The following is a 19,151-nucleotide window of genomic DNA, read 5'->3' as shown; positions in this document are numbered from 1 at the left end:
CTATGCAAAGTCTATGTACTAGTATACATCCATTACGTTATAAGCATTGCAGTGGTGCTGAGAACAAGTTTAAAAACGCGTTTCTGCAAAACATTATATAAATCAACATTGCAAATATAGAAATCCTATTTATCGTGTTGCTGTCAAGGTTGATGATACGTCTTATTTCCAAAGTCTTAAAACCCCTGTCATTGTTTAGCAAATTAAGCCACGTGGTCTTGCAGCACGGTACACACAGAGCACGCTGCTGCTGCTGCTGGCTGATTGCTAGAGGCCTAGAAGGTGCTGCTGTCGGGCTTTAAACTATTCTGGAGAAGGCTGGTTATGACCCGTCAGGCACACCTCTTATGAGACACATGCAGCTCTCTAACCCCCGCCCCTCTATGCCATTGCGAGCCCCTTTCACATTGGGGCCAATCGGAGCGCAAGCTTGTAGCCGAGCCCCCATGCTGGTGACCAATGGGAGGAGGTGCCTGGTGAGCGAGCCTCCCCCAGTCATGTGAGTGCTGACTGCCAGCATGGAAGACGGGAGCTGCAGCAGCGCCATGCGGGCCCTCGGGTAAAGCGGGGGGATCTCACTGTTTGACCCCTGAGCGGCTGTCATCAGGCACGCTTCCAGTGACGCGCCTGTGCAGGTGTGTATGCATGCGAGTGTGCGGCGCCGCTTCCGCTCTGCAAAGTTTACTTCAGGCAGTAGAGTTGATGTTTTCACATTTGGTGTAGCGCATGTAGGTATCGCCCACACCCACCCGTGATCATGGCTGTGTGGGTGTGAGCACGCATGCTAATGTGTGCCGCTTATGTGCGCGCCGTATATGCCGGGACGTACATCAGGGGAGAAAACGCGCAATACCCTATATCGGGCAGTGTGCACTTTCCGTGGGGAAATAAGTTTATTGTGCAATTTGTGGTAAATACAGTACGGGGCATTAGTGTCTCTGTGCTGGGCACTGGCATGGTGTAGGCCCGATGGGCTCTCTTCTCCTGTACTGCAGCCGGTCCTGTCCCGCCTGTGCTGCTGCACTGTCACCCGGAGGAGAGGAGGTGGGTGTGTCAGGCTCACGCCAGGCTGGAAGCCTTCTATGAATGTCCCCAGGCATAGGATGAGAGCCGGCCTCCCCTCTGGAATGAGATGAGGGAAAGAGGAATCGAGCATCTCTGGGCTCTCCTGTTATATTACAGCGGACTAACTTCAAGTACTGTATAAGTCTAGATAAGCATTGCAAGAATGAATGTGATCTAGGACTGGATCCGGGCTGTCTCGTCTAATAAAGCTATTCCTGTTGATGCCGGCTTATTCTTTACATCATTTTTAGTTTTGTATGCTAATCTTGACCTCTCCATGTTTGCTAAAACACCGCACCAATGTATTGCCTTTACCTTGTCCCTTGACCGGAAGCCATGCAGTAGCTTTTTCAAGTGTAAAGGGCTTGCCCAGAGAATCACTTTGTTAATCTGTAACATGCCTTTATACAGGCTCCATTCTTTTCTAAGTCTTTATGTCCTTATGCAAAATTTTTGTTCTATCTTCCCTAAAAGGATCCAGTGCCGGTAATCTGGTGTGTTCCATTCATAGAACTGATATGTATCTTGTAATATTCCTAACACTGTAGCAAAGGGTTAAGTACAGTAAGCAGCTGTACACTGGTTCTAGTTAGGATCTAGTAACATGGCAGTGTTAAAGGAAAACAACCGTCCTGTGCCAACATTAGTTCATCATACAAACTTTCAATGTCTCTGTTGATACATGTTGGCAATAATTGGCAACCTGATACACTTGGGTGGCTCAATGGGGCGGCCCCTCTTACCTTCGGAAAAGGGACATATGTTACTCTAAAGGCCCATACACACTTGACGATGCACACATCGTTAACGACCGTCGTTAACGACTTCCCTTGAACTTCCCTTGAACAGCTGAGCAAACGACATGAGCATACAAACTACCAACGACCAACGACCAACGACCAACGACGAAAGACCAAAGACCAAAGACCAAAGACCAAAGACCAAAGACCAAAGACCATTCATCGTTGAAGCATCCAAGCTGAACAGTTTATTAAAATAATGAGCTGGGAACAGGGCTGGTGAACAGTGGCTTGGTCGTTGGTCGTTGGTCTTTCACACCATACACATTCAACGACGTCTCTGGTCAGTAACGACCATAGTGGAAATTGAGCATACATGCTCCACAGATAAGCGAGGGTCGTTAACGTCCCGCGGGGCCGCGCATCGGTGGTCGTCGGATGCATACACACTTGACGATATAATGAGCGACGTCGTTGATGAGGGCTGAAATGAACGACGTCGTTCATTTTATCGTCAAGTGTGTATGGGCCTTTAAGCTCCGTAATAAGTGAATCGGTGAATGAAAGAGACCCCAATCTGTAACAACATATTAGCAGGCCTTGTAACAAAGTCTTACAAGCTGTAACTAACAAATATGACCGCAAACCTGGAAGGAGTGAAGGCTCAGAGGGATACATAGCTCTGATGTAACAGTGAGGGGTACATATACTTATAAGTGGCAGTAGAAACTGTACGGTTTCCATGGATGGACTGGCCCACAGGGGGTACAATGGAATCCCCCCTTCCCCCGGTGGGCCCCACACCTCCACCTCTAGGAATCAGATTCCAGACTGTGCACTTGAATTATACCATATACATATGTTACCTTATACTGCACAGGACTGTGGTGTATTTTCTACAGTGCATTATTATTAATCTGGTACATTATCCTGCATGCACTAGCAGTATTTACTATAGATATTAATAAAGCGGACCAGACCATGCACTCTCTAATGGTTAGCCAAGAAGCCCCACTCCTAAGCATGGGCCTCTACTACTGATCCTCCTATTGGGCCCTTCATGCCCTAGTCCGACACTGATGGTTTCTGCCTACTAAGATGATGCACATTCCTCGTATAGGGGATTACTGAGTTCACTGCTCGACTAATACATTGGCAGGACCTATAAATCATGCTAGAGATATGTTCTGCATTTGACACGTTTTTATTTCAAATATTTTCTAACTAGGGGTATTTGATGAGGATATTTGACCTGACCGTTCATCATCTCTACAGGTTGCTATCCTATCTGTTCTTGTTAATCTTTTCCAGTACATATGCCATGCATTTTTGTTGTTGTTGCTTTTTACAGTAATTCATGGATTTTTGGAGCATTACAATGTGTGGGATCAGGAAATTCAACATAGCAGATTTCCATAGTGAACTATGGAACATACAGGTCATGCAGCATCTAAAATTGTAACTGTATCGATCTATTGGAAGACCAAATAAAATCCCTAATGTGACAGTTGTCAACCAAGCGTTTGGAGTAGATGAGAGATATCCCCCCAAGATGCCTAAAACGGCTCTGTGACACATTCCCTGGATTAATCCCTTCCAAAGTGTACTCTTATGGTAAGGAGTTCAACAGCTAAGCCACTGTAATAAAGGCTACACATTCCTATACTAATTACCTTCTTTCTTCTGCTTGCATCTGATGACCCCTCTCTCTTATTGTAAGATGTTCATTCAGGGCTGGTGCAAGGTTTCCCGACACCCTAGGCAACACTTCAGCGTACTGCCCTCAACCAATACCCACTCCCCAGCCATTCAGATGAAAGTGTGACTTATAAATTCCACAATCACCACTTGCGTTAAGTACAAGGGTGTTTCTTTCAGAGACCTCCTTAATTTTGTGATAGGCAGACTCAAACCCCTTTTACACTGCCAGCTTTGAACATGGGTTATTGCACATGAGCATGCATAACCCATGTTGCTGTGCAATGTAAAATGGCCCAGTTGGAATAATCCGGGTCGGGTAACCCAGTATTCCAACTCTGGTAGCTTGCAGGGTTGAACATAAAATTAGTCCTAAAAACAATACAGCGTAGGAGACCACAAATAGGTTGTACTCGATGGACAAATTGTCTTTTTTCAACCTCAGAAACTATGTAACACGGGTTCAACCCGGCTCGCTGTGCTGTGTAAACGGGAAGCCGGGTCAATGTGACCCGTTTCCCGTTCACTGTGTGAACAGACGGCGCTTGAAGATCACGTGATTTCCAAGCGCCGTCAACGCTGACTTCACCAATCTGGCAATATGCCGGGTTGGAAGTGGCGTAGGAGGGGCCTGAGGCGGGTCGCAGCTGGGAAGCACCCGTGTCAGGCTCCCGGGATCGACCCGCCTCATTCAGTATAAAATAGGTATCAGTGGCGCCCCACTAGATCCCGGCACCCTAGGCAGTTATCTAATGGTAGAGCCGACCCTGTTTCATTAGTCAGTTCTTTGTATTGACCTTGGATATATTTATACATTTTATAGGTGACCTCAGGTCACGCTTGTTTTACCATCTCTGAACCTTCTTGAGTTTTCCTATGTCCTTTTTATAAGGTTCCCAAAACTGTTCTCCATATTCCCAAGAGCTGCCATATGGCCCATTCCCCATATGCTGCCCAGTGTTCATTAGTATGGCAGATAGGAGCAGTACGTGTGATTAGTATGACTCACCTGTCCATGCATTTATTTATGTTCCATTAGAATAAAAGATTTATCTATTGTTCTGCTATGCTTGTACACTGAGTGTTGAATGTTTTAAGCCAGTTTACAATTATGGTGAATTGGCAATAATAATACAACCATTTCCTAAACGAATAGTGAAATATATAATATGTAGTTACGTTTGCTTATTTTGTTTAATTGTTATTGAAAATAGCAATAGCTAATTTAGGTGTTATCTAAAAATGAATAGTGCTTTTAACCTCTTCGGTGGCATGGCCGGAAATCTTCCGGGCTTGACAGCGCTGGCAACCCTGGACGATTTCCGGGCATACTACTGACTGAGATCCCAGGGACAGCTGTGCAGCATACACGGCGCCTGGGAATCGGTATACTCCATTATGGAGTTTTGCCCGCCCCCCCGGACACCTATTGGCCGGGGGGGCGGGCTTAGCAGCGGCCGGGAATCAGCGCTGTGGCTGGCAATCGTCAGGTGATTAACTCGCCCTGCCCCAACAGTCGCCTCCCCCCCTGCACCTTCCCCCCTCTCCCACTTTAATGTAAAAACACACCCCGCAGGGTGTGTTTTTAAATTAAAAACTTGCCACTGAAGGGGTTAAGGGGGTTATTCAGGTTTGTTAGAAAATCAAAACAAGCATGCAACTGGGCAAAACCATCTTGCACTACAGGTGGGGCAGATGTAACGTGCAGAGAGATTTAGATTTGGGTGGGGTGCGGTCAAACTGAAATCAAAATTGGAGTGTAAAAATAAAGCAGCCAGTATTTGCCCTGCACAGAAACAATATAATCCACGCAAATCTAAATCTGTCTGCACATGTTACATCTGCCCCACCTGCAGTGCAGCATGGTTTTGCCCAGTTTTTTGGCTTGCTAGCAAACCTGAATAGGGCCTTAAGTCTGGAGCTTACACGTAACAGTTTTGTTGCAAAAATTGTTGCCCTATGTGTGTGTTTTGTCTTGGACCTATCTAGAAATACATCCTATTTAATTGCAGTGGTATTTCAATGTCAGCAGTAAATACTGTATGCTATAATAGTGCTTGTTGTAAATGTGAAAGTTGCATTGCCCTATTTTTATACAGTACAATATAGGGCCTGTTTCCGAGATTTAGGTAAATCTGATGTATACATAAATCTCCAATGTTCAAGGATGATGTTTGTAGGAACCACACTGCATATGTGCTGATCAGGTCTTGCAATGTCTCTCGCAGTGCCCTAAGCAGTCACAGCACGATTGACATGCTGCTTGTGTTTTGGGGTGGCGATGGAGTACTTCTCAGAAAACAGGGGCATGCATCATTGAGCAAACAGAAAATCTGAATCGGCTGGTTAGTGTTGCTGGTGACATCATCAGTATGTAACTACTCCAGCCCCAGGTGTCCAGAAAAGTGAAGTCTCCTAAGAAGCAGAGGTGTAGCTAGGCGCCATGGTGCCCGGAGCAAGAGTATGTTTTGGCGCCCCCCATCCCCTGTACTGAATTGGGGGCCTGGCCCACATGTGGTGACATGTTACATTTAGAAAGAAACAATATTTAGAAATCCTAAATTGGTGACAGGGCCGGTTCTAGACCTTCTGGAGATCAGGGTAAAAGTTTCCTTTGGGTGCCCCCCATGTTTAAAATAGGGTCAGTGCTTGTTGAACACATCCGTATAGAAGTATGGCTTCATTAGGAAGGTGTGTAGCCCCAGTACAGTACCGATTCGCATTACACCGCACAGTAGTGTCCGTTATTCATGTTACGCCACACAGTAGAGCCCCTTATACATGTTACACTATGGTTGAGCCCCTTATACACAGTACACATTTACACCATGGTAGAGCCGCTATGGAAGTAGCTGTATTTAACTTTCTCTGACGTCCTAGTGGATGCTGGGGACTCCGAAAGGACCATGGGGAATAGCGGCTCCGCAGGAGACTGGGCACAAAAGTAAAAGCTTTAAGACTACCTGGTGTGCACTGGCTCCTCCCCCTATGACCCTCCTCCAAGCCTCAGTTAGATTTTTGTGCCCGAACGAGAAGGGTGCAGTCTAGGTGGCTCTCCTGAGCTGCTTAGAAAAAAGTTTAGTTTTAGGTTTTTTATTTTCAGTGAGACCTGCTGGCAACAGGCTCACTGCATCGAGGGACTAAGGGGAGAAGAAGCGAACTCACCTGCGTGCAGAGTGGATTGGGCTTCTTAGGCTACTGGACATTAGCTCCAGAGGGACGATCACAGGCCCAGCCATGGATGGGTCCCAGAGCCGCGCCGCCGTCCCCCTTACAGAGCCAGAAGAGCAGAAGAGGTCCGGAAAAATCGGCGGCAGAAGACGTCCTGTCTTCAATAAGGTAGCGCACAGCACCGCAGCTGTGCGCCATTGCTCTCAGCACACTTCACACTCCGGTCACTGAGGGTGCAGGGCGCTGGGTGGGGGCGCCCTGAGACGCAATATAAACACCTTAGGGGGCAAAAAATGCATCACATATAGCTCCTGGGCTATATGGATGCATTTAACTCATGCCTGTTTTTCCATAAAAAAGCGGGAGAACGGCCGCCGAGAAGGGGGCGGAGCCTATCTCCTCAGCACACTGGCGCCATTTTCCCTCAGCTCCGTTGGAGGGAAGCTCCCTGACTCTCCCCTGCAGTCCTGCACTACAGAAACAGGGTAAAACAAGAGAGGGGGGGCACTAATTTGGCAGATAAATCTATACAGCAGCTATATAAGGGAAAAACACTTATATAAGGTTATCCCTGTATATATATAGCGCTCTGGTGTGTGCTGGCAAACTCTCCCTCTGTCTCCCCAAAGGGCTAGTGGGGTCCTGTCCTCTATCGGAGCATTCCCTGTGTGTGTGCTGTGTGTCGGTACGTTGTGTCGACATGTATGAGGAGGAAAATGGTATGGAGGCGGAGCAATTGCCTGTATTAGTGATGTCACCCCCTAGGGAGTCGACACCTGACTGGATGGTCTTATGGAAGGAATTACGTGATAGTGTCAGCACTTTACAAAAGACTGTTGACGACATGAGACAGCCGGCAAATCAGTTAATACCTGTACAGGCGTCTCAAACACCGTCAGGGGCTCTAAAGCGCCCGTTACCTCAGGTGGTCGACACAGACCCAGACACGGACACTGACTCCAGTGTCGACGGTGAGGAAACAAACGTATTTTCCAGTAGGGCCACACGTTACATGATCACGGCAATGAAGGAGGTTTTGAACATTTCTGATACTACAAGTACCACAAAAAAGGGTATTATGTGGGGTGTGAAAAAATTACCCGTAGTTTTTCCTGAATCAGATGAATTAAATGAGGTGTGTGATGAAGCGTGGGTTTCCCCCGATAAAAAACTGCTAATTTCTAAAAAATTGTTGGCATTATACCCTTTCCCGCCAGAGGTTAGGGCGCGTTGGGAAACACCCCCTAGGGTAGATAAGGCGCTCACACGCTTATCAAAACAAGTGGCGTTACCGTCTCCTGATACGGCCGCCCTCAAGGAACCAGCTGATAGGAAGCTGGAAAATATCCTAAAAAGTATATACACACATACTGGTATTATACTGCGACCAGCAATCGCCTCAGCCTGGATGTGCAGTGCTGGGGTGGCTTGGTCGGATTCCCTGACTGAAAATATTGATACCCTGGACAGGGACAATATATTATTGACTATAGAGCATTTAAAGGATGCATTTCTATATATGCGAGATGCACAGAGGGATATTTGCACTCTGGCATCAAGAGTAAGTGCGCTGTCCATTTCTGCCAGAAGAGGGTTATGGACGCGACAGTGGTCAGGTGATGCGGATTCCAAACGGCATATGGAAGTATTGCCGTATAAAGGGGAGGAGTTATTTGGGGTCGGTCTATCGGACCTGGTGGCCACGGCAACGGCTGGGAAATCCACCTTTTTACCCCAGGTCACCTCTCAGCAGAAAAAGACACCGTCTTTTCAGGCTCAGTCCTTTCGTCCCCATAAGGGCAAGCGGGCAAAAGGCCACTCGTATCTGCCCCGGGGCAGAGGAAGGGGAAAAAGACTGCAGCAGACAGCCTCTTCCCAGGAACAGAAGCCCTCCCCCGCTTCTGCCAAGTCCTCAGCATGACGCTGGGGCCTTACAAGCGGACTCAGGCACGGTGGGGGCCCGTCTCAAGAATTTCAGCGCGCAGTGGGCTCACTCGCAAGTGGACCCCTGGATCCTGCAGGTAGTATCTCAGGGGTACAAATTGGAATTCGAGACGTCTCCCCCTCGCCGGTTCCTGAAGTCTGCTTTACCAACGTCTCCCCCCGACAGGGAGGCGGTATTGGAAGCCATTCTCAAGCTGTATTCCCAGCAGGTGATAATCAAGGTACCCCTCCTACAACAGGGAAAGGGGTATTATTCCACGCTGTTTGTGGTACCGAAGCCGGACGGCTCGGTGAGACCTATTTTAAATCTGAAATCCTTGAACACTTACATACAAAAGTTCAAATTCAAGATGGAATCACTCAGAGCAGTGATAGCGAACCTGGAAGAAGGGGACTATATGGTGTCTCTGGACATCAAGGATGCTTACCTCCATGTCCCAATTTGCCCTTCTCACCAAGGGTACCTCAGGTTTGTGGTACAGAACTGTCACTATCAGTTTCAGACGCTGCCGTTTGGATTGTCCACGGCACCCCGGGTCTTTACCAAGGTAATGGCCGAAATGATGATTCTTCTTCGAAGAAAAGGCGTCTTAATTATCCCTTACTTGGACGATCTCCTGATAAGGGCAAGGTCCAGAGAACAGTTAGAGGTCGGAGTAGCACTATCTCAAGTAGTACTACGACAGCACGGATGGATTCTAAATATTCCAAAATCGCAGCTGATTCCGACGACACGTCTGCTGTTCCTAGGGATGATTCTGGACACAGTACAGAAAAAGGTGTTTCTCCCGGAGGAGAAAGCCAGGGAGTTATCCGACCTAGTCAGGAACCTCCTAAAACCAGGCCAAGTGTCAGTGCATCAATGCACAAGGGTCCTGGGAAAAATGGTGGCTTCTTACGAAGCGATTCCATTCGGCAGATTCCACGCAAGAACTTTTCAGTGGGATCTGCTGGACAAATGGTCCGGATCGCATCTTCAAATGCATCAGCGGATAACCCTGTCTCCAAGGACAAGGGTGTCTCTCCTGTGGTGGTTGCAGAGTGCTCATCTTCTAGAGGGCCGCAGATTCGGCATTCAGGACTGGGTCCTGGTGACCACGGATGCCAGCCTGAGAGGCTGGGGAGCAGTCACACAGGGAAGAAATTTCCAGGGCTTGTGGTCAAGCATGGAAACGTCACTTCACATAAATATCCTGGAACTAAGGGCCATTTACAATGCCCTAAGTCAGGCTAGGCCTCTGCTTCAGGGTCAGCCGGTGCTGATCCAGTCGGACAACATCACGGCAGTCGCCCACGTAAACAGACAGGGCGGCACAAGAAGCAGGAGGGCAATGACGGAAGTTGCAAGGATTCTTCGCTGGGCGGAAAATCATGTGATAGCACTGTCAGCAGTGTTCATTCCGGGAGTGGACAACTGGGAAGCAGACTTCCTCAGCAGACACGATCTCCACCCGGGGGAGTGGGGACTTCACCCAGAAGTCTTCCACATGATTGTGAACCGTTGGGAAAAACCAAAAGGTGGACATGATGGCGTCCCGCCTCAACAAAAAACTGGACAGATATTGCGCCAGGTCAAGGGACCCTCAGGCAATAGCTGTGGACGCTCTGGTAACACCGTGGGTGTACCAGTCAGTGTATGTGTTCCCTCCTCTGCCTCTCATACCCAAGGTACTGAGAATCATAAGAAGGAGAGGAGTAAGGACTATACTCGTGGCTCCGGATTGGCCAAGAAGGACTTGGTACCCGGAACTTCAAGAGATGCTCACGGAAGACCCGTGGCCTCTACCTCTAAGAAAGGACCTGCTCCAGCAGGGACCATGTCTGTTCCATGACTTACCGCGGCTGCGTTTGACGGCATGGCGGTTGAACGCCGGATCCTGAAGGAAAAAGGCATTCCGGATGAAGTCATCCCTACCCTGATCAAAGCCAGGAAGGATGTAACTGTGCAACATTATTACCGTATTTGGCGTAAATATGTTGCGTGGTGTGAGGCCAGGAAGGCCCCTACAGAGGAATTTCAACTGGGTCGTTTCCTGCATTTCCTGCAAACAGGACTGTCTATGGGCCTAAAATTAGGGTCCATTAAGGTTCAAATTTCGGCCCTGTCAATATTCTTCCAAAAAGAACTAGCTTCAGTTCCTGAAGTTCAGACGTTTGTCAAGGGGGTACTGCATATACAGCCTCCTTTTGTGCCTCCAGTGGCACCTTGGGATCTCAATGTAGTTTTGGGGTTCCTAAAATCACATTGGTTTGAACCACTCACCACTGTGGACTTAAAATATCTCACATGGAAAGTGGTAATGCTGTTAGCCCTGGCCTCAGCCAGGCGTGTCTCAGAATAGGCGGCTTTATCCTATAAAAGCCCTTACCTAATTTTTCATACGGACAGGGCAGAATTGAGGACTCGTCCTCAATTTCTCCCTAAGGTGGTTTCAGCATTTCACTTAAACCAGCCTATTGTGGTGCCTGCGGCTACTAGGGACTTGGAGGATTCCAAGTTGCTGGACGTAGTCAGGGCCCTGAAAATATATGTTTCCAGGACGGCTGGAGTCAGAAAATCTGACTCGCTGTTTATCCTGTATGCACCCAACAAGCTGGGTGCTCCTGCTTCTAAGCAGACTATTGCTCGTTGGATTTGTAGTACAATTCAGCTTGCACATTCTGTGGCAGGCCTGCCACAGCCAAAATCTGTAAAAGCCCATTCCACACGGAAAGTGGGCTCATCTTGGGCGGCTGCCCGAGGGGTCTCGGCTTTACAACTTTGCCGAGCAGCTACTTGGTCAGGGGCAAACACGTTTGCTAAATTCTACAAATTTGATACCCTGGCTGAGGAGGACCTGGAGTTCTCTCATTCGGTGCTGCAGAGTCATCCGCACTCTCCCGCCCGTTTGGGAGCTTTGGTATAATCCCCATGGTCCTTTCGGAGTCCCCAGCATCCACTAGGACGTCAGAGAAAATAAGAATTTACTTACCGATAATTCTATTTCTCATAGTCCGTAGTGGATGCTGGGCGCCCATCCCAAGTGCGGATTGTCTGCAATACTTGTACATAGTTATTGTTACAAAAAATCGGGTTATTATTGTTGTGAGCCATCTTTTCAGAGGCTCCTCTGTTATCATGCTGTTAACTGGGTTCAGATCACAAGTTGTACGGTGTGATTGGTGTGGCTGGTATGAGTCTTACCCGGGATTCAAAATCCTTCCTTATTGTGTACGCTCGTCCGGGCACAGTATCCTAACTGAGGCTTGGAGGAGGGTCATAGGGGGAGGAGCCAGTGCACACCAGGTAGTCTTAAAGCTTTTACTTTTGTGCCCAGTCTCCTGCGGAGCCGCTATTCCCCATGGTCCTTTCGGAGTCCCCAGCATCCACTACGGACTATGAGAAATAGAATTATCGGTAAGTAAATTGTTATTATTTACTTGTTTAATTCAAATAAATTAAAAACACATATTATATATATATATATATATATATATATATATATATGTCCCGACTGACCTGACCTCACAACGCCCCAATTCCTCAATGAAAAGAAAGCCCTAAATGTGATCCCCCACAGACTTGAAACCCCCCAAACTCCCAATGAAAATAATGCACCAAATTTCTCCTCTCCCAGACTTGATAATCCCCCAAAGCCTCAATGAAAATAATACCCTATAAACTGCCATCCCAGACCTGATAATCCCGCTGTGCTTCAATGAAAATTGTCCCAGAACTGCCTGCCTCTCCCTGAAGCAGCTGGGGCAGAAAGAGTTGCTGCTGCAGAGAGAGGTGCTTCGGCAGATAGAAGTGCTACAGCAGCCAGGGCAGAGAGAGATGCTGCAGCAGCTAGGGCAGAGAGAGCTACTGCAGACAGGAAAGAGAGAGGTGCTGCAGCAGCGGAGGCAGATTGTGGTGTTGCAGGACAGAGGTAACCCTGTTGCACAGTCTCCAAGTCTAAATCAGTGTGTGCCACATCTACTTCTCCTCCTCCTGCTCTGCGGCTGCCAGTACAGTGGCGCGCAGGAAGGGAGGAAGGTGGTGACTGGCAGAGCGCCCTTTACATTTTTTGGCGCCCGGAGCTCGCGCTCCACTGGAGCCACCCTCGCTACACCCCTGCTAAGAAGTATGCATCTCATCAAGTTGCATTCAAGGTGGTACCCTATGCTAAACTCGCGTGTACATGCCCTTGTACTCAAGCTGTGCGTGTCTGCTCTCATTTCTCCTTTCCAGGAATAAGGGGCAGCAAGTATTAGTCTAATTCAATTTAAATCCAGACACAGTTTTTGTATGTAGAGTAGACTTTATTTTTATGCCCTACGAATGGGCTAAAGTGTAGCTCTAGATGAAGTCCTTTGGATGATGTGTTTGTGGATCCTTACCATATTATGGCATTTCTTAGCTTTTATAAATAAAATAAAAAAAAATAATTAGCGGCTATGTTCTAGGGTTGAAGTCCGGCAGTTGCCCGTGGTCCAAAGCTAGGGGTGCCACTTCTGATGCTGATTGCCCCACTTTCTTACTTGTATTGGGCTCACCACTGAATTGCAGACTTACCCTGTCTTCTGGACTGTTCAAGTAGTAGCTATCAAGGACATAGCTGACAAATGCACTGAATTGGACTAGGCAGGATGAAGGGACAGCGTGAGCTGAGGCTTAGTAAGTTTTTAGGAACGTGGCACCAGATATAGCTAAGTATATTGCATCTGGCACCAGATATGGTTATGAACCCTGTCCTGTAATATTATTTCTCTGACATCCTAAGTGGATGCTGGGACTCCGTAAGGACCATGGGGAATAGCGGCTCCGCAGGAGACTGGGCACAACTAAAGAAAGCTTTAGGACTACCTGGTGTGCAATGGCTCCTCCCACTATGACCCTCCTCCAGACCTCAGTTAGAATCTTGTGCCCGGCTGAGCTGGATGCACACTAGGGGCTCTCCTGAGCTCCTAGAAAGAAAGTATATTTTAGGTTTTTTATTTTACAGTGAGATCTGCTGGCAACAGACTCCCTGCTACGTGGGACTAAGGGGAGAAGAAGCGAACCTACCTAACTGGTGGTAGCTTGGGCTTCTTAGGCTACTGGACACCATTAGCTCCAGAGGGATCGACCACAGGACCCGACCTCGATGTTCGGTCCCGGAGCCGCGCCGCCGGCCCCCTTACAGAGCCAGAAGCACAAGTGCTACAACAACATGGCTGGATTCTGAATATTCCAAAGTCGCAGCTGGTTCCTACGACGCGTCTACTGTTCCTGGGTATGGTTCTGGACACAGAACAGGATAAAAAGGGTTTCTGCCGGAGGAGAAGTCCTAGGAGTTGTCGTCTCTAGACAGAGACCTCCTAATACAAATACAGGTGTCGGTGCATCAATGCACGCGAGCCCTGGGAAAGATGGTAGCTTCTTACGAAGAAATTCCATTCGCCAGGTCCCATGCAAGGATCTTCCAGAGGGATCTGTTGGACAAGTGGTCCGGGTCGCATCTTCAGATGCATCGGCGGATAACCCTGTCTCCGAGGGCCAGGGTGTCGCTGTTGTGGTGGCTGCAGAGTGCTCATCTTCTAGGGGGCCGCAGATTCGGCATACAGGACTGGGTCCTGGTGACCACGGATGCCAGCCTTCGAGGCTGGGGGGCAGTCACACAGGGAAGAAACTTCCAAGGACTATGGAAAAGTCAGGAGACTTCCCTACACATAAATATTCTGGAACTAAGGGCCATTTACAATGCCCTAAGTCAGGCTAGACCCCTGCTTCAACACCGGCCGGTGCTGATCTAGTCAGACAACATCACGGCGGTCGCTCATGTAAACCGACAGGGTGGCACAAGAAGCAGGATGGCGATAGCAGAAGCCACAAGGATTCTCCGATGGGCGGAAAATCATGTGTTAGCACTGTCAGCAGTGTTCATTCCCGGAGTGGACAACTGGGAAGCAGACTTTCTCAGCAGACACGACCTCCACCCGAGAGAGTGGGGACTTCATCCAGAAGTCTTCCAAATGATTGTACACCGTTGGGAAAGGCCACAGGTGGACATGATGGCGTCCCGCCTCAACAAAAAGCTACAAAGATATTGCGCCAGGTCAAGGGACCCTCAGGCGATAGCTGTGGACGCTCTGGTAACACCGTGGGTGTACCAGTCGGTGTATGTGTTCCCTTCTCTGCCTCTCTTACCCAGGGTAATGAGAATAATAAGAAGGAGAGGAGTAAGAACTATACTCATTGTTCCGGATTGGCCAAGAAGAGCTTGGTACCCAGAACTCCAAGAAATGATCTCAGAGGACCCATGGCCTCTGCCGCTCAGACAGGACCTGCTGCAGCAGGGGGCCTGTCTGTTCCAAGACGTACCGCGTATGCGTTTGACGGCATGGCGGTTGAACGCCGGATCCTGAAGGAAAAGGGCATTCCGGAGGAAGTTATCCCTACGCTAATTAAAGCTAGGAAAGAAGTGAACGCAAACCATTATCACCGCATATGGCGGAAATATGTTGCGTGCTGTGAGGCCAGGAAGGCCCCAAAGGAGGAATTTCAGCTAGGTCGATTTCTGCACTTCCTACAGTCAGGGTGACTATGGGCCTAAAATTGGGTTCCATTAAGGTCCAGATTTCGGCTCTATCGTTTTTCTTCCAAAATAGAACTGGCTTCACTGCCTGAAGTTCAGACTTTTTTTAAGGGAGTGCTGCATAGTCAGCCCCCGTTTGTGCCTCCAGTGGCACCGTGGGATCTCAACGTGGTGTTGGATTTCCTGAAGTCGCATTGGGTTGAGCCACTTAAATCCGTGGAGCTACAATACCTCACGTGGAAAGTGGTCATGCTGTTGGCCTTGGCGTCGGCCAGGCGTGTATCAGAATTGGCGGCTTTGTCATGCAAAAGCCCTTATCTGTTTTTTTTATATGGATAAGGCGGAATTGAGGACTCGTTCCCAATTCCTTCCTAAGGTGGTATCAGTTTTTCATGTGAACCAACCTATTGTGGTACCTGCGGCTACTTGGGACTTGGAGGATTCCAAGTTACTGGACGTAGTCAGGGCCCTGAAAAGTATATGTTTCCAGGACGGCTGGAGTCAGGAAAACTTTAGGACTACCCAGGTAGTCCTAAAGCTGATTAAAGCACCATCCAGGGAGAGGTTGTTAGTCAACATTGCCCTCTCAACCCGGCTACTCCAGGATCACGGGTAGATTTTGAACCTACCAAAATCTCATCTGGAACCAACATGGAGGCTTCTTTTCCTGGGGATGATATTGGATACGGAGGAGCAGAAGGTATTACTTCCGTTGGAAAAAGCACTGGTGATCCAGTCAAGGGTGCGGGATGTTCTAAGACAAACCTGGATATCGGTGCATCTGTGCATTCGCCTTCTGGGGAAGATGGTAGCCGCTTACAAGGCGCTGCAGTACGGAAGGTTTCACGCAAGGCCCTTCCAGCTGGATCTGCTGGACAAATGGTCCGGATCGCATCTTCACATGCACCAGAGGATACATCTGTCGCCAAAAGCCAGGATTTCTCTTCTGTGGTGGCTTCAGACTTCTCACCTGACAGAGGGCCGAAGGTTCGGGATTCAAAATTGGATTCTGCTAACCACAGACGCAAGCCTCAGAGGTTGGGGAGCAGTCACCCAGGGGGAACAGTTCCAAGGAAAATGGTCAAGTCAGGAAGCCATTCTTCCAATCAACATTCTGGAACTAAGGGCCATATACAACGCCCTTCTACAGGCATCGCATGTTCTTCAAGATCAAGCCATTCAGTTTCAGTCGGACAATGTGACGGCAGTAACGTACATAAACCGACAAGGCGGAATGAAGAGCAGGGCAGCAATGTCGGAGGTAACAAGGATTCTCCTCTGGGCAGAAAGACACGCTGTGGCATTGTCCGCGATCTTCATTCCGGGAGTAGACAACTGGGAAGCAGACTTCCTCAGCAGACACGACCTACACCCAGGTGAGTGGGGCCTTCACCCGGAGGTGTTCGAGTGCCTGACACGTCAGTAGGGAATGCCACAAATCGACATGATGGCCTCTTGTCTCAACGAGAAGCTCAAGCGGTATTGTTCCACGTCGAGGGACCCGCAAGCAGTGGTGGTGGACGCTCTGGTGACTCCATGGGTCTACCAGATGGTGTGCGTGTTTCCACCACTCCCATTGATCCCAAAGATTCTCAAAAGAATACAAAGGTAAAAGGTTCAAGCAATTCTCATTGCTCCGGACTGGCCAAGAAGGGCCTGGTATGCGGATCTACTGGAGATGCTCCTCGAGGACCTGTGGCCTCTAACTATTTGCGAGAACCTTCTCCAACAGGGGCAGTTCGTCTAGCAAGGCTTACCACGGCTACGTTTGATGGCATGGAGGTTGAGCTTTAAATTCTAGCCCAGAAAGGGATCCCGGATAGGGTTATTCCAACCCTGATCGAAGCCAGAAAGGGGGTAACATCTAAACATTACCAATGTATTTGGAAAAAATATGTCTAATGGTGTGAGAACAGGAAATTTCCTACAGTGGAATTTCAACTGGGACGTTTTCTCCTTTTTCTGCAGTCAGGTGTGGTTGTGGGCCTACATTTGGGCTTCATAAAAGTCCAGATTTCGGCCTTATCCATTTTCTTTCAGAAACAATTGGCTTCTCTCCCTGAGGTTCAGACATTTTTGAAGGGGGTTCTGCACATCCAACAGCCCTTTGTGCCTCCTACGCCTTGGGATCTCAACGGGATGCGGTGAAGATGCCGCCGGCCGGAATCCCGGCGGTTGAAATACCGACGCCGGAATCCCGACCGCCGGAATCCCGACATATTCTCCCTCCGTGGGTGTCCACGACACCCATAGAGGGAGAATATAATAGTGTGCCGAGCGTAGCGAGGCACCGTGCCCGCAGCGTGGCGAGCGAAGCGAGCCCGCAAGGGGCTGCGTTCCGCTCGCCACCCCTGTCGGGACTGTGTGGTCGGGATTCCGGCGTTGGTATTTCGACCGCCGGGATTCCGGCGGCATTTAGTACTGATCCCATCTCAACGTTGAGTTGCAGTTCCTGCATTTGGAATGGTTTGAGCCTTTACAGGACGTTGACGTCAAGTTTCTTACGTGGAAAGCCGTAACGCTGTTGGCCTTGGCTTCTGCGAGGCGTGTGTCGGAGCTGGGGGCGTTGTCTCACAAAAGCCCCTATTTGATTTCCCATGAAGATAGGGCTGAACTCAGAACTTGTCCGCAATTTCTTCCAAAGGTGGTGTCTGCGTTTCATATCAACCAGCCGATTGTGTTTCCGGTGGTACCGACACCTCTGCTACTTCAAAGTACTTGGATGTTGTGAGGGCTTTGAAGATCTATGTGAAGCGGACAGCTCGTCACAGAAAATCTGACTCGCTGTTTGTTCTCTATGATCCCAATAAAATTGGGTGTCCTGCTTCAAAGCAGACTATTGCACGTTGAATCAGGCTTACTATCCAGTATGCTTATTCCACGGCAGGATTGCCGTGTCCAAAATCTGTACAGGCCCACTCTACTAGATTGGTGGCCCCTTTCCCTCCCCTTCCCCCAACCCCCCCTCCACCCCTCGGGGAAAAAAAAGATTCTGCAGCACTGCTCCACCACCTATGTGATGTCACATAAAGGTGGAGCATTGCGTATCTTTTATCTACAGGAACGGTTTATAGAGAGCTGATGCACAGGGAAGGCCTGTTTTAAGAATTCAACCCTGTGCATGTCAGCCCACTGTTGTTTTACCACCTGGTGCAGCTCTTCAGGTATTGGCGGTAGGAGCCAGGTATGGGCCCCCTCTCTCTTGAATGGCCTGGGACACCAGTCCCCACAGTCCCCCCCTGATGGCTGCCCTGTGTGACAACATCATAAACCTAGCAGTAAGGGTCTTGGAAACAGTATTAAAATTTGTCTTTCAAAAGAGAAATGTTTTTCTAATCCAGGGGAAGGCAACCTTTGACATTCCTGCTGCTGTGGAACTACACATCCCAACATGCCTTGCCACAGTTTTGCTGCTAGGGCATGCTAAAATCATACTTGCCAACTATCCCTGAATGTCATTGAGACTCCCTGAAATAGCAGACGTCTCCCCAAGGGTGTTCCAAGAGAGGAGGGGACCCGTGTGCAGCCTCCGTTGCAGGCCCCCGCCTCTCCGGCAGTTTGTAGACTCTGGCATAAAGTCAGCGTCTACTGCGCATGCGCAGGTCTCCGGGAACATGGCACCCGCGGCTTGCTCCCACAAACCTCTCCAGTGAGCATGTGCAAATCACTCGGAAATGGCCGCAGCGGCCATTTTCCAAAAGATTTTGTCCATACTGCAGGGACGCCGCTACTGCGGGACTCCGTGGGAGGGGGGTAATTATACCATATGGGTGCACTGTGGGCCACCCCAGGCCTAGGGCTCGTGTGCACCGCACACACTGCACCCTTTAGCGAAACGCCTATGAGACTCCTTGAAGAGCCTAGAAAGCTCCCTAATTGCACCTTACCTCCCCATTATGTAGCTGTTTTATACTTGGAACAAGAAATCGGGGATATACAGTATACATTCATATAGGATCATCAGTAACATTTTCTTGCATTGGTTATAAGGCAC

At 48.9% G+C, this 19,151-nt stretch overlaps 1 protein-coding gene across 1 annotated transcript in view; it reads left to right on the top strand.

Moving 5' to 3' along the window:
* The first annotated feature begins 469 nt into the window (after nucleotides 1-469).
* The window catches only part of LOC135043682 (Krueppel-like factor 15), a 107,908-nt gene continuing 89,226 nt past the window's right edge, over nucleotides 470-19,151 (top strand). The window contains exon 1 of the mRNA XM_063955146.1: nucleotides 470-635. The gene's annotated coding sequence lies outside the window, so the exon portion shown is untranslated. The remainder of the gene's footprint in view (nucleotides 636-19,151) is intronic.

The sequence above is a fragment of the Pseudophryne corroboree genome, chromosome 2 (genome assembly GCF_028390025.1).
Source record: "Pseudophryne corroboree isolate aPseCor3 chromosome 2, aPseCor3.hap2, whole genome shotgun sequence".
NCBI classification, from domain to species: domain Eukaryota; kingdom Metazoa; phylum Chordata; class Amphibia; order Anura; family Myobatrachidae; genus Pseudophryne; species Pseudophryne corroboree.
This window is presented reverse-complemented; position numbering and strand designations above follow the sequence as displayed.